The 23767-nt window shown below is 53.1% G+C and overlaps 1 protein-coding gene across 5 annotated transcripts in view; it reads left to right on the top strand.

Moving 5' to 3' along the window:
* The window catches only part of znf609a (zinc finger protein 609a), an 86643-nt gene that overhangs the window by 32916 nt on the left and 29960 nt on the right, over positions 1-23767 (top strand). Inside the window, exon 1 of one of the 5 annotated variants that reach the window (XM_047033189.1) lies at positions 15900-16226. The exons of 3 other annotated variants lie outside the window; for them this stretch is intronic. The gene's annotated coding sequence lies outside the window, so the exon portion shown is untranslated. Of the gene's footprint in view, positions 1-15899; positions 16227-18946; positions 19526-23767 lie in introns of those variants that run through there. One more of the 5 variants, XM_047033190.1, reaches the window with a different exon arrangement.

Below are 23767 nucleotides of genomic sequence, written 5' to 3'. Positions count from 1 at the left end.
TCCCTGTGATCTGGTCCGGCCCTCTGTCTACTCTCACATCAGAACAACCTCTCCACTTCTGTTTTCCCCAGTTCAGCTTTGCACTGCCTCTCCCCCTCCCTTCTCTCTCCTCCCTCCTCTGTCTCTCTCTGCCCCCTCTGTCTCTCTCTCCCCCTCTGTCTCTCTCTCCCCCTCTGTCTCTCTCTGCCCCCTCTGTCTCTCTCTCCCCCTCCTCTCTCTGAGACAGAGAAGGGGGTGTTTAGAGGTCAGCAGCTCCATCCTGACACATTCTGATTACTGCAGCAAAGCGGCCAGTGAAAGGTCAGACAAAGCTTGCCTCTTAAGTTCCAATCTCGTTTAGCTCACAAATGGCCCCTGTGTCTAATGGGACCCCCCTCCTCCCTCCTCCCCCCCCCTCCCCACCGCTTGCTGGGGACCAGGAAATCCTGATCAGCAGAACCATGCCTCCACTAGCCTGCCTCCACTAGCCTGGCTCCATAACCCTGCTTCCACTAGCCTGGCTCCACTAGCCTGCCTCCATAACCCTGCTTCCACTAACCTGCCTCCACTAGCCTGGCTCCATAACCCTGCTTCCACTAGCCTGCCTCCACTAGCCTGCCTCCACTAGCCTGCCTCCACTAGCCTGCCTCCATAACCCTGCTTCCACTAACCTGCCTCCACTAGCCTGGCTCCATAACCCTGCTTCCACTAGCCTGCCTCCACTAGCCTGCCTCCACTAGCCTGCCTCCACTAGCCTGCCTCCATAACCCTGCTTCCACTAACCTGCCTCCACTAGCCTGGCTCCATAACCCTGCTTCCACTAGCCTGCCCCCACTGTCCTGGCTCCAGAACGCTGCTTCCACTAGCCTGGCTCCACTAGCCTGCCTCCAGAACCCTGCTTCCACTAGCCTGCCTCCAGAACCCTGCTTCCACTAGCCTGCCTCCACTAGCCTGTCTCCAGAAGCCTCCTGGAACGTTGTCAGTTCTGCAGTCCAAATCATGTATCAGACAGCCAGTCTGCTTCTCTCAGTCTTTTACTGGTCTCTTAATCTCTCAGCTTTATACAGTTTTTTAAAACCTCTAATCGCCCTTGATTTGGTTAGTAAATTATTACTGCTCAGAAGCAGTTTGTACCCAGAAAAAAATTATAACACTTTTTAAATGGTCCGATTAGATCTAAGTCGGCTAAGTCATGCTGCCCAAGAATCTGTCAGTCACAGTCAGCCTCTGTGAGTTCACGCTGTTATCTCAGCATCTCTGCATTATGCTTGACCAAGACTTTAGCCAGAATGTGTAGGTACAGAGGCGTGTAGGTAGATGAGTTTAGGTGAAGAAAGCAACTGTGTTTCTTGCTCTGTAGTCTGCTGTGGTGTGTCTGGACCTAGCAGGTGTTTCTGGACCTAGCAGGTGTTTCTGGACCTAGCAGGTGTTTCTGGCCCTAGCAGGTGTTTCTGGCCCACATCGCTGCACTGTAGAGTCTCCTGCAGCTCAGAGCACCAGTTGCCCCCACATCGCTGCACTGTAGAGTCTCCTTCAGCTCAGAGCACCAGTTGCCCCCACACCGCTGCACTGTAGAGTCTCCTGCAGCTCAGAGCACCAGTTGCCCCCACATCGCTGCACTGTAGAGTCTCCTGCAGCTCAGAGCACCAGTTGCCCCCACATCGCTGCACTGTAGAGTCTCCTGCAGCTCAGAGCACCAGTTGCCCCCACATCGCTGCACTGTAGAGTCTCCTGCAGCTCAGAGCACCAGTTGCCCCCACATCGCTGCACTGTAGAGTCTCCTGCAGCTCAGAGCACCAGTTGCCCCCACATCGCTGCACTGTAGAGTCTCCTGCAGCTCAGAGCACCAGTTGCCCCCACATCGCTGCACTGTAGAGTCTCCTGCAGCTCAGAGCACCAGTTGCCCCCACATCGCTGCACTGTAGAGTCTCCTGCAGCTCAGAGCACCAGTTGCCCCCACATCGCTGGACTGTAGAGTCTCCTGCAGCTCAGAGCACCAGTTGCCCCCACATCGCTGCACTGTAGAGTCTCCTGCAGCTCAGAGCACCAGTTGCCCCCACATTGCTGCACTGTAGAGTCTCCTGCAGACGTCTGGCTGGGAGGACTGTATTCATTCCCCCACAACATTGCATCAGGGTTGCATATGCTCCCGAAAGTGTCTGTGCCACCTCAAAATATATTTGGGAGCATTTGTACGAGTGAAAATTCTTGTTATGGTGCAACCTGTTTTCATTTCTTTACAAAACGCTCACTCATTAACCTACTACCAGTGTTGGGTGTAACGCGTTACATGTTATTGTAATTAAATTACTTATCCACTGAAAAAGTAAAGTAAGGGATTACTGTAAATTTGTAGGTAATTTAATTACAGTTACTTGAATTACATACTGTAAATTGTATCGTTTTAGGGTAAATGTGAACGCTGCTTCTTTAAAATTGTTAGATGTAGTGCAGTTGCACGGAAGACGTGAGTTTTTGCTGCATAAGCGCGGGCTCTAGCGGTTTGAAGTGGAAGATTTTGGACTTGGCTGAAACAAGTAGCTCTACCTGTTTTACCAAATGGAAATATTCCTATTAGTACTTAACCTTTTTGTCACAGGTTGACAAGAACATTAATGTGAAGTGCAAGCTATGTCCTGGGGAGAAAAAACGATATGCGGCTATGGCTAGCACAAGTACCCTACTGAAGCACCTCACAAGGCAGCATCGACGAACACTTTGATTGATCCATGTTCATCAGAATCAGAAAGGGTTTTAATCGCCATGAAAGTTTGCACAGACAAGGAATTTACTTTGGCATGACAGATAACACCTCAGCAACACCTGTTAAGCAGGCAAAACTTGATTTGACATCGCCAGTGCAGAAAGTGTCTGAAGGTGAGCAAAAAAATAATATTGTAAACTAGATTGCAGGAAGAGATGCTACCGCTGCGTACTGTAGAATTCTGTGATGCAAGGCCGTAATCATAATACATGTTGGGGGGACACAATACACACATCCCCCCCAATATTCAAATCTGGTCAAAATGTCACCCCCAATATATTGATATAAACATATAAATGTGTTACGCTACGACAGGCAACCACGCATGCTGTCCGAAATTATCATTAAAAAAAAAAGTAACTTACCCAACACTGCCTACTTACAATGACCGGTCCACTGTTCTATCCAACGTTACATAACCAATTACATTTCATCCACATTCTCAACTTTAATGCAGATCAGTGTGTCCCCTAGAATTAATTTCAAGCCCTGCAATGCCTTCTGCCTCCTCACTGATGGCTCTTTGGAGTACAATAAATCAAGATGGCCGGCTCCAAAAACAGAAAAAGCGGTTTATTTTTAATTTCTGACAGCCGTCCCCTAGGTGTTGGTGTGAAGGTGGAATTCTGCACAGCGTTTAAGATGATGTTGGCCCAATGCCAGGAGACAAGGCCCTTTTTAATGAGGAGGTCCCCCTGTCTGTCCACCATCCTCCTGGCCCTGGTGTGGAACCTCTGAGCTCTGCTGTGCGGGACCAGGTGTGGGACCAGGGAGGTTCACAGGCTAGTGAGTCTCAGTGTGTGGAGCTGCAGGCTTTGCAGTGCTGCTGGCTGCTGGGCACTCTGCTGTTCCTCCTGGAGGTCACACTGGGTCCTCAGGGACACCTGTCTCCTGTCCTGCGCCTGGGAGAGCTGGCTCTAGGAGGAGGCCTGGGAATGGTGGAGAGGTTGCCCTCTTAGCCCCCGCCCCCCAGCCCCCGACCCCCCAGCCCCCACTCCCCCAGTCCCTGGCCTCCCAGCCCCCACACTGGAAACAGGACTGTGGAGGTGCTAAAGGCCTTTTATAGTGTGGAAGCCAGGATCTCAGACCCCAGAGGTTAGCTGCTATGTTGAGATGTGAGGAATCCCTTCTGAACAGACAGTGTTTTTACCACCCTACCCTACACACACACACACACACACACACACACACCTCTCCCTCCTTGCACACACACACACACTCTCTTCCTTCTCCTTCCCCTCTCCTTCTCTTTTCCTTCCCCCTCCTCTCTGGTAAACAGCTGCACTACCATGTTATGTCTTTCATAACACTTAATTATTTGAACACATTCCTCCCCGAGGTAATCTCTCACATCTCAGTCTGAGTGTTGCCATGGCTGTAAACCCTCCAGCGTGGCATAATCCTGGCCTGCCACGTTGAACCAGGATTATCTGGAGCTCCCTGGTCAGGGCTGTGTGTGTGGGGGGGGGACACTTCACACACTCCCCTCAGTCCTCCTTGTGCGTACAGAACTGTTACCTCACAGTCCTCGTGCGTACAGGACTGTTACCTCAGTCCTCCTCGTGCGTACAGGACTGTTAGCTATCCAAATGAACCGAGTGTTACCAGTGTAATCTGTCTGGTAATCTGCTTCAGGTTCATCTCACAGAAGAGCTTCATGTTTCACTAACCTCATCAGGAAGTCTATTTTTAATCATACATATTTCACAGTCTTAAGAAGTAAGCTCTTGCTGTAATAGAACAAGAATGTTGTTAGCGAGTGTTCAGAAAGCTTTTCAGGCCTGTGGGGTCGTTGCCGGAGAGCTGGATGGATCCTGCGGCAGGCGGCCAGGCCTGGGGAAACAATCTCAGAGCTGGATGAATTAGAGCTCTTTCAGGGCCTGCCCCCCCTTCTCTCCCCCTCCGCTCTCCCTCCCTGTCTCCCAGCACTGCGAGTAGCATGTCTGGAATGACTGTGCAGCGAGGCGTGGGGGAGGGGCCAGCTGAGGGGGAGAGGGGAAACGAGATGGGGGAGAGAGGAGAGGATCTAGAGAGAGAGGGTAGGAGCTAGAGAGAGAGAGGGGGTAGGAGCTAGAGAGAGAGGGTAGGATCTAGAGAGAGAGGGTAGGAGCTAGAGAGAGAGAGAGGGTAGGAGCTAGAGAGAGAGAGGGGGTAGGAGCTAGAGAGAGAGAGAGAGAGAGAGAGAGAGTAGGAGCTAGAGAGAGAGAGAGGGTAGGAGCTAGAGAGAGAGAGAGGGTAGGAGCTAGAGAGAGAGAGAGGGTAGGAGCTAGAGAGAGAGAGGGGGTAGGAGCTAGAGAGAGAGAGAGGGTAGGAGCTAGAGAGAGAGAGAGGGTAGGCGCTAGAGAGAGAGAGAGGGTAGGCGCTAGAGAGAGAGAGAGGGTAGGAGCTAGAGAGAGAGAGTGGGTAGGAGCTAGAGAGACTCGCTCGCCCTGCTAATTCAGCCCCTGAAAGCCCTTGTTCAGTCACAGCAGCTGTCCTCCATTGTCAGCGCAGCAGATTTCCAGCGCGCCTCATTTCTCCTCTGCGTGAGCAGCAAGAGAGGGGAGGAGAGGGGGGAGGACTGGAGAGACTTGAAGCCGGCAGAGGAAAGCTGTAATGGTTGGCTGACTGACTGAGAGAGAGATATGCTCTTCTTATCTACTGTGTGTGGTGGAGGGGGGAGAGAGGCTTTAGCTTGGTGGTATAAATGTCTGAGACGTTTGAACATGCTTGTGAGAGAGATGGTGTGTGTGTTTGTAGAGGTGTGTGTGTGTGCGTGCGTGTGTGTGCGTGGAGGCTGAGGGAGTTGATTTGTGGACCTCTTGTGTCCCTCTGTTCCTGAGTGTAATCTTGGACAAGCCTAAACTACTGTCAGGCAGGTTTACACACACACGCACACACACGGGCTAGGGAGGGTCAGGGGAAGACTCCCTCATGCAGGTGCTTGTTGTCAGACCTCTGGTATCTGACCTGAGATCAGCTCTCTGACAACACGTAGGAGTGGCTGGTGGGAGAGTTAGTGACCTACCGCTCCCTGCTGCTCCTTACTGCTCCATACCGCTCCCTGCTGCTCCCCACCGCTCCCTGCTGCTCCATACTGCTCCCTACTGCTCCCCACCGCTCCCTGCTGCTCCCCACCGCTCCCTACTGCTCCCTACTGCTCCCTACTGCTCCTTACTGCTCCATACTGCTCCTTACTGCTCCATACTGCTCCCTGCTGCTCCCCACCGCTCCCTACTGCTCCATACTGCTCCCTGCTGCTCCCTGCTGCTCCCCTCTGCTCCCTACTGCTCCCCACCGCTCCCTGCTGCTCCATACTGCTCCCCACCACTCCCTGCTGCTCCCCACCGCTCCCTACTGCTCCCTACTGCTCCCTGCTGCTCCCTACTGCTCCTTACTGCTCCCCTCTGCTCCCTACTGCTCCCTACTGCTCCCTACTGCTCCCTGCTGCTCCTTACTACTCCCTACTGCTCCCTACTGCTCCTTACTGCTCCCTGCTGCTCCCTACTGCTCCCTACTGCTCCCTGCTGCTCCCTACTACTCCCTACTGCTCTCTACTGCTCCTTACTGCTCCCTACTGCTCCCTGCTGCTCCCTACTGCTCCCTGCTGCTCCCTACTGCTCCTTACTGCTCCCTACTGCTCCCTGCTGCTCCCTACTGCTCCCTGCTGCTCCCTACTGCTCCCTGCTGCTCCCTACTGCTCCTTACTGCTCCCTGCTGCTCCCTACTGCTCCCTGCTGCTGCAGGCTGCCAGGAGACATTTACATTTAGTCATTCGGCAGACGCTCTTATCCAGAGCGACTTACAGTAAGTACAGGGACAATCCCCAAGGCAAGTAGGGTGAAGTGCCTCGCCCAAGGACACATCATAATTTTGCACGGCCGGAATCGAACCAGCAACCCTCAGAATACTAGCCCAATTCCCTAACCGCTCAGCCACCTGACTCCCTGAGACCCTCCTCTCTCAGTTTAACTGAGTAGAAAGACAGGAAGAAAGTGTCCCCAGCCTTCGCTGTTAGCCAACGGCTGTTCGGACCACTTAAGCAGGAAACAAACTGGGATTTGACGGCTGTGTGGTGTGTGTTCAGTTTTATTGCCCTTTCCTGAGCTCTTTTGAGGTTTGAGAAAGAGTCTTGAGTAAGATGTGGTATTACAGGATGTCATGTTGGGAGGGAACAGCAGCAGGCAGATTGATGATGACTGTCTGCATGGCAGCCCTCAGCGCCTCACAGCAGTCTGCATGGCAGCCCTCAGCGCCTCACAGCAGTCTGCATGGCAGCCCTCAGCGCCTCACAGCAGTCTGCATGGCAGCCCTCAGCACCTCACAGCAGTCTGCATGGTGGCCTCAGCACCTCACAGCAGTCTGCATGGCAGCCCTCAGCGCCTCACAGCAGTCTGCATGTCAGCCCTCAGCGCCTCACAGCAGTCTGCATGTAGGGTAGGTCATGTTGTTGAGAAGCACTTTTTGTCATTTTTGCTGAAATAAACTTCACATCCTGACAGCAACCAATACATCTAAAGATCTGACAGTAAAATGAAATCAGTCCAATATCTGTGGGGGAAAAACACGACCAATCATCAAGGTCAGACCAGCACTAATGATTGGATGGCATTCGGACCGAAAGCAATGATTGGACGGGCTACTTGTCTGTCTAATTACAGGCATCCCTGCAGTTGTCAGGTGTTCATTTGTAAATTTTGGAGGAGTGGTTTTGAAGGGAGGGGTGGGATATTTTGGTTTGAATCCTTTCAAACTCAAGTTAACATCGCTAGGTTCATCGGACCTCCCCTGCCTTTAACAGCTGATGTCACGAGTCAGCAGCAGCTGGTCAGAGAAGGTACGTCACCTTCCAGAAGATTCCTTCCTCATGATGCTGACGGTTGCTAGCTTAGCTGCTCTGCTCTCGTGTCTTCCCTGAGCGCATGATGTCCTGCTCCCACACACTGACCTCATAACTCACCAAGTGTGTGTTTCTGTGCTGCTCAAACACAGTCAACAACCACGGCAGATAGAACTGGACACGGAAAGAGGTACGAGGGGAGGAGAGACGGACAAGAAGAAAGTTAAACCTTCTTTTGTGTTGAGAGCTGACAGGCTTTCATGTTCCTCTCCTAATCTAATTTGACTCCAACTGAGAACGTCCTGTCCTAGGTGTTTACTGTGCACCCCTGTTCAGAGAGGAGGGGGGGGGAAGGGGGGGGAACAGGGAGAGAGGGAAAACAAGTGAGTCATCTCTATTTTATATCAGCAGTTAAAAATGCACAAGCTATAAATGATTCAAGAGCGTGCCATTTTGGTGAGGTTTTCCAAGGGGCCCTACATGTAGCTCACCTGTCTGACATGACTGCAGGGTTCAGCCATCTCATACTGCTGCATAGTGTTGACATCACCTGTCCTCTGTACCCTGTAGTAGCAAGCTCAGCTCACTCACTTGGAGGAGCTCTGATACAAGGTTTGATGATGCTGCATTCCAGAGGCTAGTCCAGGCTCTGGTGTAAGATCTGGGGCCAGTTAATGCAACTTGAAGTCTGACTCACCATAGACACTTCGATTTACCTGTTGCATTGCATAAAGCTTTACTATCAGTGACTAACGTAAAACTGACTTACATTGCCTGTTTGAAGATGCATTTTAACCTGATGAAAACCTATATCTGTTGGAGGAATACAATATTGAAAAAGTTGTCTTATTAACAAATAGTGTTTGCGTTTTCTTAGCTTCTTAATTTAACCCCAATGCTACTTCCATTTATGAACAACTCCAACGCAGATGGCTGGCGCTAGTGTCAATAAAGTGAGTTATGTTGTCATCTACTCTCGTTAAATAAAATGACATTTAGCGGAAAAGCAGAACCCAGTCAACATTTTCTGCAGTGACAATTAACAAACTTAATTCATTTCGTAATATATGATGCTAAGATAATGACGTAGCCTACTAACAGATCGTTGGCATAGTAACTCAGCCCTTACCGCAAGGTTTAGCCAGGGGGAGAGGTGGATAACTTTTCTACCTCAAATTAAGTCAGTCTTACTATTTCTGCAACAGACAGGCTTAATTAGTCTTACCTGACAATTTAAGACAGTCTAAGGTTAAGACTAGTCTTAAACTAAGTTCATGCAACTTGCCCCTGGCTAGTCCAGGGTCTTGTGTAAAATCTGGCTAGTCCAGGGTCTGGTGTAAGATCTGGCCAGTCCAGGGTCTGGTGTAAGATCTGGTGTAAGGCTGGCTGGTTCCAGAAGCAAGATATATTCCCAGTGTGTCTGTGCCAGCTCCCTCCCTCCCTCCCAGAAGGTGTTGGTTAACATGACTCCTTCATTCATCTTCTCTGCAGACATGGGGACAGATGTCTACTCTGCCTCTTGTTTGCTATCAGCAGTAAGTGTCTGCATGGTAAATAGCAGCTACTTGTCATGTTAACTACGCCGGCTTGTGAAGGAGCCTTCTGATACCAGATGTGTGTGTGTGTGACTGTGAACATGTGTCAGAAGGTGTGGAATTGAAATGGGAGCCCTCAGTTTCAGGTAAGAAGTGTTGGAGCCGTTCCTCACATCACATCCCCTCCCAGCCAGGATGTTCCTCCAGGACTCCTGGCTGTCAGCGGGGTTCCACAGGCTGGGGAGGGGTGTGGGGGCTGCAGAGGGGGTGGGCAGGGGCGTCGTTATGAGAGCAGGATGGCTCACTGCTTCCTCCCCTTTCTCTGGTTTTCTGTTTGCTGCCCTCCTCCTCCTCCTCTCGCTCTTCTCTCTCTCCCCGCCCCCCCCCCCCTCCTCCTCCCATCAGGGTGAGTCATCCTAGAGGCCTGTGTACGGGTTGTGTCTGGTCAGGGGAGCCTGGTCGGGGCAGGCCCAGGTGCTGCTGTGCTCCACACCTCCACAGGCTTGACCTCTGTGTTGGTGAACGTCCAGCACAGTCATGTTGACTTGATCCTGTGGTCAGGCTGAAGCTGCAGGCTGAAGCTGCTCTCCTGGCGTCTCTGTTCTTCCCAGACAGCTCCGACACCCTCGCCCCTTAGCTCACACATGTGCTGGGCTGCCTTTGGGGGTCTCCCCTCCCCCGTCACATGCTCGTCACACTCCCCTGCATGTTCCAGAACATTCTCACCCACCACGGGGGGAAGGGGGGGGTCAGCTGTGTTCAACCTGAGGAATGAGGCCCGTTAGCTAGCCAGCTCTCCTCTAACCTCTCTGTCTCTCTTCACGCCTGCTTGGGGACTGAGCACACACCTGCTACCCAGAGAGCAAGTCACGTAGAAGGCTTTACAGGGCTTTGTAAGGGTATGGAGGGTATACAAGGGTATGTAGTGAGTCTGTAAGAGAGTCCCTAATATGGAGCAAGTCTAGCCTCCTGTAACTTGGACCTATGTTTGCTCCCACACTGTGAAGGACCCTGACCAGACGTGACCCTGAGCTACCACACGCTGCTGCTGACACGCTGCTGCTGCAGGGCATCTCTCCCCCAGCTACGCCCCCAGCCACGCCCCCTCTCCCTGGCCACGCCCCCTCTCCCCAGCCACGCCCCCTCCCCCAGCCACGCCCTCTCTCCCACTGCCACGCCCTCTAAAAGATGTAACCTTTTATCATGTATAAGAATAAAACTGTGTTCAGTATTCTTTGTGTGCAAAGAGAGGCCTACCCCCAAATGTGAACTCTGGGTAACACTAGGCTAATGTAAACAAGGAAACCTAGGCTGGACCACTATCTTACTGGAGGGGCCATAAAATATGTTAATCACATGCGCACAAGGTCTATGCAAGGGAGCCAATGAAAGGATAGCCAGGTGACAGTTGGATGAACCAATGTCTGTGAAAAGTGGTTCTGTCTAAATAGGTAGCTAGCGCAACATGCTCTCGGACAAACTTTGTATCACCATGGAGTGAGATGCTTTTATCTCCTTGTGGGCCGGCCGCAAGCAATAAAGCTTTCATAACTTCACCTACTGACGGTGCAATGCTTGATAGGTTAATCTGTCTGACAGGAGACCCTCAGGAGGGAGACCTCTGCAACATGTTCCTCCTATGTTCCCTGCTTCAAGCCCCTGACAGACCTGAGGAATCCTGTTTCCTGGAAGCAGAGAGGCAGTGTGGGAGAGGGAGGGGGAGGGAGGGAGGGGGAGAGAGAGAGGGAAGGAGGGAGAGGGAGGGAGATGGAGGGGGAAGGAAATGGAGGGAGATGAAGGGAGGGGGGGAGGGCCCAGACTGTGGAGCCCATCATCACATGTTCTGATCCGTCCGCAAGGACACTATCAGGGATTGTGAAAAAGCAGCCATGATTAAATGCACCTTGGAGAGAGGGGGAAACGAGATGGAGGGATGGAGAGAGCAAGAGAACACGGGGAGGGGGAGAGCTGAGTGTTCCATGCATGAACTGTTCATTAGCCAAAGTAAGCGGTTTCATAATTGACTTTTTTGTATGTAGAGCTCCGTGAGTTTTGTCTCTTCTGCAATTGGTGTATGTTGAAACAGCCTCCCCTAGGAGAGGAATCTGCCCCCCCTCACTGGAAGAGCTCTGTTGAAAGGTTGTAGCTATGGTTACCACCGCGGCCGGTAACGGGAGGGAAGGGAGAATGTTCTTACTTGCTGCTCAAGAAAGAATGAACGAGAGGGAGAAAAACAGAGGTTGTCCTAGTTCCAGGGAGAGGGAGGAGAAGAGAAGGGAGGAGGAAGAGGAGAGAGAGACCCTCCAGAGCCAAGCATGTTCATATTATACTGTGTTTCTGTGTGTGTGTGTTCATGTTATACTGTGTTAGTGTGTGTGTGTTGTTAGAAGGCAGAGAAGAGCAGTGGGGGACCCCACTGTGTCCTGGAGAGAGCTGGGCAGGGGGACCCCACTGTGTCCTGGAGAGAGCTGGGCAGGGGGACCCCACTGTGTCCTGGAGAGAGCTGGGCAGGGGGACCCCACTGTGTCCTGGATGGAGCTGGGCAGGGGGACCCCACTGTGTCCTGGATGGAGCTGGGGGCTGTTCTCTAGTCCTGCTACAGTGGAGAGGCATTCTTGGGCCTAATACACACTCATAATCACTAATAACACACACTCTCTCACACACATCTCCCTCCCCATCACCCAGCTGGTCATGTGGTATCTGGTTATTTGGGCTTTTGAAGGTTAAGTGCTTCAACTAACAAGGTCATCAGTGTGACACTACTCACTCATACAGAGCAGGGAGGCAGGGAGGCTGGGCAGTGAGAGGACAGTTTAGGACTCTTACCCCTCTGTCTCCATGGTGACCGTCCCCCACTGCTGAACAACATGCAGAGGGGCTTTGTGGGGTTTAGGGAGGGGGGGCTTTCTGTATCTGTCATTTCTGTGGTCTGATCAGACAGTTACCATAGACAATCCTCGCTCCCCCCCCCCCCCATGTGTCTGTCTGTCAGAGAGAGGGCCTGTCCTGTAAAGCCTGATGGACAGGGAGGATTTGCAAAGTTAGAGTGAGCAGTCAGCTTGTCACCACCTATGCCAGGGATTAGAGAGAGGGGGGAGAGTGGATCACCCTCCCCTCCCCCAGGTGGGTCTCCTTAGCAGGCTACAGGAGCTCCAGATCTCAGAGGGGGGAGAGGGGATCACCCTGTGTGTGTCTCAGTGGGCTGGGTGTGTGTGTGTGTGTGTCTCAGTGGGCTGGGGGTGTGTGTGTGTGTGTGTGTGTGTCTCAGTGGGCTGTGTGTGTGTGTGTGTGTGTGTGTCTCAGTGGGCTGGGTGTGTGTGTGTGTGTGTCTCAGTGGGCTGGGTGTGTGTGTGTGTGTGTCTCAGTGGGCTGGGTGTGTGTGTGTGTGTGTCTCAGTGGGCTGGGTGTGCCTTCCTCCAGAGGCTCTGCAGCAGAACAGGAAACAGGAAGATGGATCCAGAGTTCTAAATAGCTGAAGCTCCCTGTCCCCTGGGAGCTGGCACAGACATGACAGCCAGCACGTTCCCCTTTCTCCTTCGGAAATGGTCCAAAGTAAAACTCAAAATTAAGAAACAAGTGGTGGCGCATCGTAACAGTATGGCAACTATAGGGTTAGCGTGACATGCATTTCCTGAGTGATTTTGTCGTTCGTTCGACACCCTCAAGTTTAACAGAAGTTACTAAATGGTGGCAGATTAAACTGTAGCCTAGCATTTCCCGTTTGGGTTTTGGCATTTTGATGTGAACATCCACATTAATGATCAAACTTTTATTTTTATGGTTTTTGAATCGTTAACGTCATAGACTTATGACATTAACTATAGTGGAAACCTTATTTTGTAATGTTTGGTGAGTTTCGGCACTTTTCAGTTAGAATTTGCCATGTTAGAGACAGACAAGACTTTGCGGACGGTCCGCACATTCTCACGTCAAGTAAATCTTTATACATCACAAAGTGTGCGTGAAAACCAGCGTATGCAAACTTTTTGTGCGTACGCAACGTTTATACATGAGACCCCAGGTGTCTGGGGCCCTCTCTCCCTCCATCTCCTCCTCCTTATTCTTCCTCCTCTCTCTCCCTCCCTCCCTACTCTCTCCACTTCCCTATTCGTCTCTCTCCTCCCCTCCTCCTCTCTTAACTTCTCGTCCTCCTACTCCCACCTCTCCTCTCCTCCTCCCTCTCCTCCTCCCTCACCCCCTCTCCCTCACCTCCCTCTCCTCTCACTCACCCCCTCTCCTCCTCCCTTACCCCCTTTTCCCCTCCCTCACCCCCTCTCCTCCTCCCTCACCTCCCTCACCCCTCTCCTCCTCCCTCACCTCCTCCCTCACCACCTCTCCTCTCCTTCACCCCCTCTCCTCTCCTTCACCCCCTTTCCTCTCCTCCTCCCTCACCCCCTCTCCCTCACCTCCCTGTCATCTCCCTCACCCCCTCTCTTCCTCCCTCACCCCCCTCTCCTGTCCTAACCCTTTCAGGGTTTCACCCTTAAATACACTGTTGTCTTATTCATGACCTTGCTGGAGTAGGTTACCTTGGGTACTACAGTGCAGCTTATTTCCATGGAACCCTCTTGACCAGGGGTGGCAAACTCATTTTCACCGAGGGCCACATCAGCATTATGGTTGCCCTCAAAGGGCCAGATGTAACGTCAGTAACAATGTAAAAACAGAGTTTTAGTGTAGTAGCTTTTGTGAACATAGGGCATACCCTGCTGCAATTGCAGTCTGCCTTTTAATACTTGGACAATCTGCTATTTTTCTTGGAGGATACATTTTTATCCATATTTATCTAGGGGTTTGGTGTCAAAATACCGACGGAGATTGTACTCTTTAACCACCGACATCGCCTTATAACACAAAATACATACCGTTTTTTCTCCTTGAAGCACAAACATATCGTAGCTTTCCCATCTTTATTGAAACTGCCTTCCATCCAGGGCTGGATGCAGCCTGCTTTGACTGGGGGTGCAGTGAACATGTTTTGGTGGTCTCATGACTACGGAAGGGGATCGTATTGTTTTTATATTGATAGGCCTACCATTTTTGAGACTGCTTATCGATCCGAGGGTTATCAGGCGTGGAGCCAGGCGTTATAAACATTCGGGGATTAGCCCAGACCTAGGACGTATTCTGGGTTTGTTGTGATGCTAGATAGGGACTTTCACACTTAATGTAAGCGCGGGAGAGCGAAATTTGTTGCCCTTCATTTGAGCGCAGAATAGCTTTTTGAGCTTTATGTAAAATAAACATTGCCGTTTTCCAATTGGTAAAACCTTGTCTAGTGAAGGTAATGTCTATCATTTTCTGGCTCCAAATTGTCGACAGGGGAAGCAGAAACATGCTAGCTTGGCTGAGTACTCTAACCAAGTTCGAGAGCGATACCAACTTGGGTTGAATGCCCGAGGACCTTGGCTGAAAATGCGCATGCGGTACGTTTGTAGAACCGGCTGCATTGGAATGCTGTTATTCAAACCATGCTCGCCTTCACCCAGTTAAACTTTGCGTTTAACACTGATGTGCAAACACTGCTTTCTAGAGGCGGGATGTCGTCACTTTGCCGTAACATAATCGGAATGCATGGTGAGAGATGTCGTTTATGGTCAATGCATGCTGTAAAGCAGCGTAGGCTTATTTCAATACACCATTAAGCGGGCCTTGAGTTTGACACGTGCTCTTGACCCTTGTGAGTGTGTGTCTGTGTTTGTGTGTGTGTGTGTGTGTGTTTGTGAAGTCTTAGAAGAGTTCCGGGGCCTTGTTTGTTGCATGTTCTCTCCAGACTGACATAAAGACAAGAAGTTGTTTGTCCAGGACGAGAGAGGAGGGGGGGAACAGAGAAGGGAGAGAGAGTTGCTTATCATGTTCTGCTTCTGCCCCTCCCCCCAACTGAGATCTGGGGGGTGACCTTGACAAGAATGTGGAGTATTATTGTAATAAATACCTCTCTGCTGAGATGACTGGGGGTCAGGAAGGGAGGAGATGAGGGAGGAGAGTAGAGAGAGGGGAGAGGGTGTGGGAGGGGAGAGCAGAGAGAGGGTGTGGGAGGGGAGAGCAGAGAGAGGGGAGAGCAGAGAGAGGGTGTGGGAGGGGAGAGCAGAGAGAGGGTGTGGGAGGGGAGAGCAGAGAGAGGGTGTGGGAGGGGAGAGCAGAGAGAGGGTGTGGGAGGGGAGAGCAGAGAGAGGGTGTGGGAGGGGAGAGCAGAGAGAGGGTGTGGGAGGGGAGAGCAGAGAGAGGGGAGAGGGTGTGGGAGGGGAGAGCAGAGAGAGGGGGAGAGCAGAGAGAGGGTGTGGGAGGGGAGAGCAGAGAGAGGGTGTGGGAGGGGAGAGCAGAGAGAGGGGAGAGGGTGTGGGAGGGGAGAGCAGAGAGAGGGGAGAGGGTGTGGGAGGGGGAGAGCAGAGAGAGGGTGTGGGAGGGGGAGAGCAGAGAGAGGGGAGAGGGTGTGGGAGGGGAGAGCAGAGAGAGGGGAGAGGGTGTGGGAGGGGAGAGCAGAGAGAGGGTGTGGGAGGGGAGAGCAGAGAGAGGGGAGAGGGTGTGGGAGGGGAGAGCAGAGAGAGGGTGTGGGAGGGGAGAGCAGAGAGAGGGTGTGGGAGGGGAGAGCAGAGAGAGGGGAGAGGGTGTGGGAGGGGAGAGCAGAGAGAGGGTGTGGGAGGGGAGAGCAGAGAGAGGGTGTGGGAGGGGAGAGCAGAGAGAGGGGAGAGGGTGTGGGAGGGGAGAGCAGAGAGAGGGTGTGGGAGGGGAGAGTAGAGAGAGGGTGTGGGAGGGGAGAGCAGAGAGAGGGGAGAGGGTGTGGGAGGGGAGAGAGGGGAGGGGAGAGGAGAGAGGGGAGGGGAGAGAGTGAGGGGAGAGGGGGGGATTTCCGGTGTTTTCCACAAGCACAGATGGAACTGTGTTGGAGCATGTTGCAGGGAGACCTGACGAGGGAGAGAGCACAGTTTGGGTTTCTTGGTTTCAGAGTCCCGGAGCTGTTCACTTTACCAGAGCGTCAGCAGCCATGTTTTTGTCAGGACGGTGTCGTGTGTGGATTAGTCTGAGGCGACCGCTGGGACAAGGCTGGTGTGCAGCTCTGTGTCTGGGCTCACCAGCAGCCTCCTCTCTGCTCATCTAATCAACACAGCTGCCGCTCTGTGGAAGTGTGAGTACTGTTTGGTTCAGACGGAAGAAGGGGTGTTGAGGGTATAACAAACAGGAGATGAAACTTGAGTTTGGTGAAAGTTCATCTTTGTGAAAAATGAGGGTTAAGTGCGGGTCTTTCCCTGTCGGCTGAAGAAGTGGATCCAAGTGCCCCTGCTGCTGGGGTGAGGTGGCTGGAAGACAGCCTGCTGCTGGGGTAAGGTGGCTGGAAGACAGCCTGCTGCTGGGGTGAGGTGGCTGGAAGACAGCCTGCTGCTGGGGTGAGGTGGCTGGAAGACAGTACAGTTTAGTGCCCTCCCCATTCACCAGCACACAATACCAGGCACAAACCCCCAGCCCTACAGCCAGGGCACAAACCCCCAGCCCTACAGCCAGGGCACAAACCCCCAGCCCTACAGCCAGGGCAGGAGAGGGAGAGAGGGGGAGGGGGAGGACAGGATCAAAGGAGGAGGCTGTGAAGTTCAGGGCAGGAGAGACAAGCTTGTGTTACAACTAAGAGAATACAGCAGCCAGTCAGCTAGCCAGCCAGCTAGCCAGCCAGGCAACCAACCAGTCAGCCAGTTAACCCAGACAGTCATCCAGCCAGTCCCTAGACAGGAAGTCTATTGCTAGTCAACCGTGTGTGCCCCTGTAGACTTCAGCATAGGAGATGATCCTCCGGGGAGGGGAGGTTTCCATGTGTCCCCTTCCCTGCTGTTCTCAGGGTGGCTGAGGAGGCAGGCGTGGGTGTATTCCCGTGTGGACTGAACAGAGGGCAAGCCACCTGTGAAGCTCTGCTGAAGTGATCAGATGGGAGGTGTTGTCAGCCCTCTTAGTGGACCTGCTGCTTGTTCTGCCGGCACCAGGACCTGGGGGCACACATGCCTGAGGGCTCTCTCTGCTTTTCCCAGCTCACACCCTCCTTCTCTCCCTCTCCTTCTCTGTCCCTCCCTCTGTGTCTGGATGAAACCCTATCTTGATGGTGATGTGGTCTGGTGAGGCTTGTTCTCTGGGCTGTCTCTGGTGTCGAGCTCAGATTACACCCTGTAGTCAGGACTCGTTCTCAGAGAACACAAACAGAGCGTGTGTTTGTCCTGCTCTCACTCTCTCCTCCTCCTCTCCTCTCCCGTCATCTCTGTGTCCCCGTATGTGTGTTGGGGTCGGGGCTGTGGAAGCAGCAGGTCTGTGCCTGGGTGTGGCAGAGATCCACAGAGTGAAAGTAGGCCAAGCAGATAGACATGTCCCTAACACCGGGGCCCAGCCTGGAGCACACACACACACACACACTCACACACACACACACACACACACACACTCTCACACACACACACACACACACACACACACACACACACACAGTCACACACACACACACTCACACATACACTCACTCACTCACACACAAATTCACACACACACACACCTCTATGTTTATTTTTAAACAGGCACAACAGTTGGTGTCAGTGTCATGTTTAAACAAAACATAAGTTAGTCCTCCATTCCTGTGCCCAGGGACGCTGTGTGTGATCTGGTTAGGGGATCTTTATGTGTAAGGTCAAAGCTTCAACTGATTACCTTATTTATTTATATATCTCTCCCTCCCCTCTCCTCCCTCCCCTTTCCTCCCTCCCCACCCCCTCCTCTCCTCCCTCCCCACCCCCTCCTCTCCTCCCTCCCCTCCCCCTCTCTCCTCCTCCCTCCCCTCCCCCTCCTCTCCTCCTCCCTCCCTCCCCTCCCCCTCCTCTCCTCCTCCCTCCCCTCTCCTCCTCCCCCCCCCTCTCCTCCCTCCTCCCTCCTCCTCCCTCCCCTCTCCTCCTCCCTCCCCTCTCCTCCTCCCTCCCCCCTCCCTCTCGTCCTCCCTCCCCTCATCAGCAGCTGCAGGGAACACCCAGAGCTTGATCACGAGGTGCCAGCTCTGCTCTGCTGCCTGGGCTTTCAGCCTTAACAGAGCCCATTGTTGTCTGATGTCTGTGTTAGGGCCTCTTGTCTCCATTCATCAACCCTCTCACTAGCCCTGCCTCAGCCCTCTCACTAGCCCTGCCTCAGTCCTCTCACTAGCCCTGCCTCAGCCCTCTCACTAGCCCTGCCTCAGCCCTCTCACTAGCCCTGCCTCAGCCCTCTCACTAGCCCTGCCTCAGCCCTCTCACTAGCCCTGCCTCAGCCCTTTCACTAGCCCTGCCTCAGCCCTCTCACTAGCCCTGCCTCAGCCCTCTCAATAGCCCTGCCTCAGCCCTCTCACTAGCCCTGCCTCAGCCCTCTCACTAGCCCTGCCTCAGCCCTCTCACTAGCCCTGCCTCAGCCCTCTCACTAGCCCTGCCCTGCCTCAGCCCTCTCACTAGCCCTGCCCTGCCTCAGCCCTCTCACTAGCCCTGCCCTGCCTCAGCCCTCTCACTGGCCCTGCCTCAGCCCTCTCACTGGCCCTGCCTCAGGCCTCTCACTGGCCCTGCCTCAGCCCTCTCACTAGCCCTGACTCAGCCCTCTCACTAGCGCTGCCTCAGCCCTCTCACTAGCGCTGCCTCAACCCTCTCACTAGCCCTGCCTCAGCCCTCTCACTAGCCCTGACTCAGCCCTCTCACTAGCGCTGCCTCAGCCCTCTCACTAGCGCTGCCTCAGCCCTCTCACTAGCGCTGCCTCAACCCTCTCACTAGCCCTGCCTCAGCCCTCTCACTAGCCCTGCCTCAGCCCTCTCACTAGCCCTGCCTCAGCCCTCTCACTGGCCCTGCCTCAGCCCTCTCACTGGCCCTGCCCTGCCTCAGCCCCCAGCTCAGGGCTCCTGCAGTAGGCTGGTGACCCAGGCTGTCCACAGCTTCAGAGAATCACAACAGAAGGAGAGATGCTCAATCCAATAGCTTCTGCCGTCTTAGCATTGTAGGCTGATTGCCTAACATCTGCTATTATCTCACTAACAAGACACTGGGTCTTACTTGGTTGAACGAGTAATTGGCAGTGTGACCTCTAATTGTCAGTGTTTTTCTTCTCCTGCCGTTGTTTAAAGCTCAGCAGTTAACAAAGCTTCCTTCTTCCGGGGTGAGCTGTCAGGAGCCAGGCAAGGCCCCTGCTGAATAGGAGACTTCAGGCCATTGGCTGCCAAGTACAGATGTTGTCGAGGTTACCACCTCTCCTTGCTTCCTCTTACAGGCTTGCTCGTTTTCTCTCTCTCCCTCTCTCTCTCCTATCTCTCTCTCTCTCCTATCTCTCTCCCTCTCCCTCTCTCTCTCTCTCTATCTCACTGTTGCCTATTCGTCAGCTCCTCAGACAGTAGAGAAGAAGAGCTCTTTGTTCACCAGCTTCTTTCTGTTGTGAGGATCTGGATGGCCACAGGTAAGGCCTGTCATCTCTCCTACAGCACAGCTGCTTTCACTTAGCATGGGATCCAATACAGGTCGGGTCTCTTATAAAAACATTTGAGTTCTTATCTGAAACTGTCCCTCCCACCACTTAGAAAAGGAGGAGCGCTTGATGGACAGGTTTGAAAACCTGAATTGTTTGATTGTAATTGTAGTTTTCTTTGTGTAGTTCTATTTCTGCTTCAGTTCCTTGTTGATGTTGCTAGGATGTGAGAGGGCTTGGCAGAGAGTATCTCCCTCTTAGCAACAGGTGAATAGCTGTCTAAGGCTGTTGCTAAGGGCCTGGAGATGGAGGGGGTGTGGGGGGGGTCCGAGCTGTGTCCAGGCACCTCCTCATCCTGTCTCTCTGGAGGTTAGAGCCAGCCCCCTCCCTCCTGGGGAGTCCCCCTCCCTCCTGGGGAGATGGGCTTGTAGAGGTTGGTAGTTCTGGTTAGAGGGTCATGTTCGTGGAACAGAAGTAATCACAGCCTTTTTACGGCATATAAACCCTGTCCTGAGACATACATTATGAGGATCAGTTTGGCTCACACCTGACTGCAAATCAAGACATTGCAGGTTCAGATCCTTTTTAACGCTCTTCAACTGTGTGTGCCAGGAGGGTGTTCAGTCTCTTAAGGGTAACAATACACCAACCCTAACCCTTTCGCTCTCGTTCTTTCTGTCTCTCTCCGGTGCTGGAGCCTGACAGGATATGTGTAAACTGTACGACGGGTTTCTGTGGTGAACTTGGACGGCGCTTCCGTCAGCGATTTCTGCCCACAACTCTCGCTCGTACCTGTGACTTTCAGCGGTCTGATCTCCCCCACATGCTGCTTTCTCACGCTCTGCCCCGCAGCACTGTCTGAGCTTCCTCCTCCTGCTGGCCCCACACGTCATGTCTGGCTGGGTTAGTACGGCTGAGACACTCTCGCAGTGTCTCCCCAGCTCTGTACCTCCCCCAGTGTCTCCCCAGCTCTGTCCCTCCCCCAGTGTCTCCCCAGCTCTGTCCCTCCCCCAGTGTCTCCCCAGCTCTGTCCCTCCCCCAGTGTCTCCCCTGCTCTGTCCCTCCCCAGTGTCTCCCCAGCTCTGTCCCTCCCCAGTGTCTCCCCAGCTCTGTCCCTCCCCCAGTGTTCAGCCGTGACCCTCCTGCTCCCTGAGGTCCGGAGATCAGACCACACAGCATCTTGTGGACCGGCCTGGGTTAACCCTGTGAGGTCTGCTGGGTAGATGGAAAGCCCTCAGGAGTCTCCAGGCTGGGGGTGAGATCATGGAGGACTGCCCCCTCCCCCAGACTGTCTCCCCCAGCCCCGTGGCCTCGCCCTGCCCCTGCAGAGCTCCATTGTGGTACTCCCGGAGAGGCTTCCAGGCCAGGGGAAACTAAAATTACAGGCAGCTTTCGGTTTCCATGAATCATATTTTCAATCAATCCTTGTCTCTAATTATAGGCAAGGGTAGTTAGTGCTCCATGTGTTTTACTGCCCCTCTGGACCAGGGTAGTTAGTGCTCCATGTGTTTTACTGCACCTCTGGACCAGGGTAGTTAGTGCTCCATGTGTTTTACTGCCCCTCTGGACCAGGGTAGTTAGTGCTCCATGTGTTTTACTGCCCCTCTGGACCAGGGTAGTTAGTGCTCCATGTGTTTTACTGCCCCTCTGGACCAGGGTAGTTAGTGCTCCATGTGTTTTACTGCCCCTCTGGACCAGGGTAGTTAGTGCTCCATGTGTTTTACTGCCCCTCTGGACCAGGGTAGTTAGTGCTCCATGTGTTTTACTGCCCCTCTGGACCAGGGTAGTTAGTGCTCCATGTGTTTTACTGCCCCTCTGGACCAGGGTAGTTAGTGCTCCATGTGTTTTACTGCCCCTCTGGACCAGGGTAGTTAGTGCTCCATGTGTTTTACTGCACCTCTGGACCAGGGTAGTTAGTGCTCCATGTGTTTTACTGCCCCTCTGGACCAGGGTAGTTAGTGCTCCATGTGTTTTACTGCACCTCTGGATTGGCCCCCGCTAGAATGTTCTGGTCTGGGTCTGGTCACAGCTCTGCACAAACTGTTGAACCGCAGATAGCGTTAGGGGTTCAGGTCAACAGTTCACCTTACTCTGTTGGTTCATTTGAACCTGTTCCGGTTGTCAGAAGGTGTTATTTTACAGGTGTGTCTGTCCATTCAAGACATGACTGTACCAGGATCAGACCTAACCAGACTGTACCAGGATCAGATCTAACAGACTGTACCAGGATCAGACCTAACAGACTGTACCAGGATCAGACCTAACCAGACTGTACCAGGATCAGATCTAACCAGACTGTACCAGGATCAGATCTAACAGACTGTACCAGGATCATACCTAACCAGACTGTACCAGGATCAGACCTAACAGACTGTACCAGGATCAGATCTAACCAGACTGTACCAGGATCAGATCTAACAGACTATACCAGGATCAGATCTAACCAGACTGTACCAGGATCAGATCTAACAGACTGTACCAGGATCAGATCTAACCAGACTGTACCAGGATCAGATCTAACAGACTGTACCAGGATCAGATCTAACCAGACTGTACCAGGATCAGATCTAACAGACTGTACCAGGATCAGATCTAACAGACTGTACCAGGATCAGATCTAACAGACTGTACCAGGATCAGATCGGACAGACTGTACCAGGATCAGATCTAACAGGCTGTACCAGGATCAGATCTAACAGACTGTACCAGGATCAGATCTAACAGGCTGTACCAGGATCAGATCTAACAGGCTGTACCAGGATCAGATCTAACAGACTGTACCAGGATCAGATCTAACAGACTGTACCAGGATGGGTTTCTAGACGCAGCAGGATCTCCTGCATCACGCCAGCTGGTTCAAGATGGCCGCCCTCCCAGAGTCAGGCTGCACATGTTGCAGAGGATTATCTGTGGTCACCTGATCTGGAGACAGGCTTGTTCAAAAGCTGTAACCCACATGACTAACGTGTGACGTGAACTCCCCCCCCTCTGGATCTGAGATCAGGACCTCCAGCTGAGCTGCTGGCACACCCAGGCACCAGGACGTGAGGCTTGTTAACAAACCTCCCAGGAAGGGCATGAGGACCACAGCTGCTCTGACTAGTGCTGTCTAATTGTTTGGGTTACAGATGTCAGCCCAGCCCAAGCCATGTAGTTGTGTTGTTTTAGCCGTATCCTTTTTAGGATCCGGTTAACAAAGTTGTGGAGCAACCTTACGGAACCTTTTTCTATGCACCTCATTTCAGCCTTGTCTAGATGACAAGTGGATGTTTTGCATCATCTTCTTTGAATTGCCATCTTTTTAATCCTTAATGCCGGTTTGTTGACATAGCTGGGATTAGAGCTATCTAACCTGAAAGGCTGCTTAGAGAGGTCCTTCTAAACATAGAGAGACGTGTGTTAGGCCGTGTCAACACCAGCAGGGTTCAGTTGAAAGGTCACTGGTGATTGATGGGAAATGCTCTTTGCTCCATGCGGCTTACTGCCTTTCTATTTTCTGCCCCTGTGGAGAGATTGAAGAAGGTGTCTGTTTAGTCACGCACGTTGCTAGGCGTGTGTGCTGCTCGTTGCTAGGCGTGTCAGCTGTCAACATTCAAGCAGCAGACTAAAGCTCCTGGGCATGCTTCTATCTATGTGTATGTCTGTAGAGTTTTGCCCCCTTCTCAGCAACCTGCCAGGCCGGAGAGAGGGAGGGGGTGAGGAGATGGCAGATGTGTTTCCATGGCGTTGGGGGCCTCTCCTGTGGTTACCGGAGACTCTTGACATGGCCTGACCTCTGACCCCTGACCTGTGCCTGACCCCGGCCTCCCAGCAGGGAGTGGTCAGCTTACCCAGCCCCTCCCCCCCTGAGCCGGGGCGTGATGTCAGCCGGCCGGGGGGCCTCTGGGACGACCCTAACCCCCCCACACCCTCCGCTGTCTGAAGGAGGCCTGGAGCAGCCAGGAATGTTCCAGACATGCGGCTGTAACACCACTCGCCTGCCAAAACCTAATTTCATGTTCCGAGGGGAGATTCCTTTCCTATTATATCCTTTGTCGTTCAGCTTTTCCAGACCCCTCCTCACCTCTCCCCCTCGTCACCCTTCCCCCTCCTCACCTCTTCCCCTCCTCACCCTTCCCCCTCCTCACCTCTTCCCCTCCTCACCCTTCCCCCTCCTCACCTCTTCCCCCCCTCACCCTCCTCACCCCTCCCCCTCCTCACCTCTCCCCCTCCTCACCCTTCCCCCTCCTCACC

The sequence above is a fragment of the Hypomesus transpacificus genome, chromosome 14, assembly GCF_021917145.1.
Source record: "Hypomesus transpacificus isolate Combined female chromosome 14, fHypTra1, whole genome shotgun sequence".
NCBI classification, from domain to species: Eukaryota; Metazoa; Chordata; class Actinopteri; order Osmeriformes; family Osmeridae; genus Hypomesus; species Hypomesus transpacificus.
This window is presented reverse-complemented; position numbering and strand designations above follow the sequence as displayed.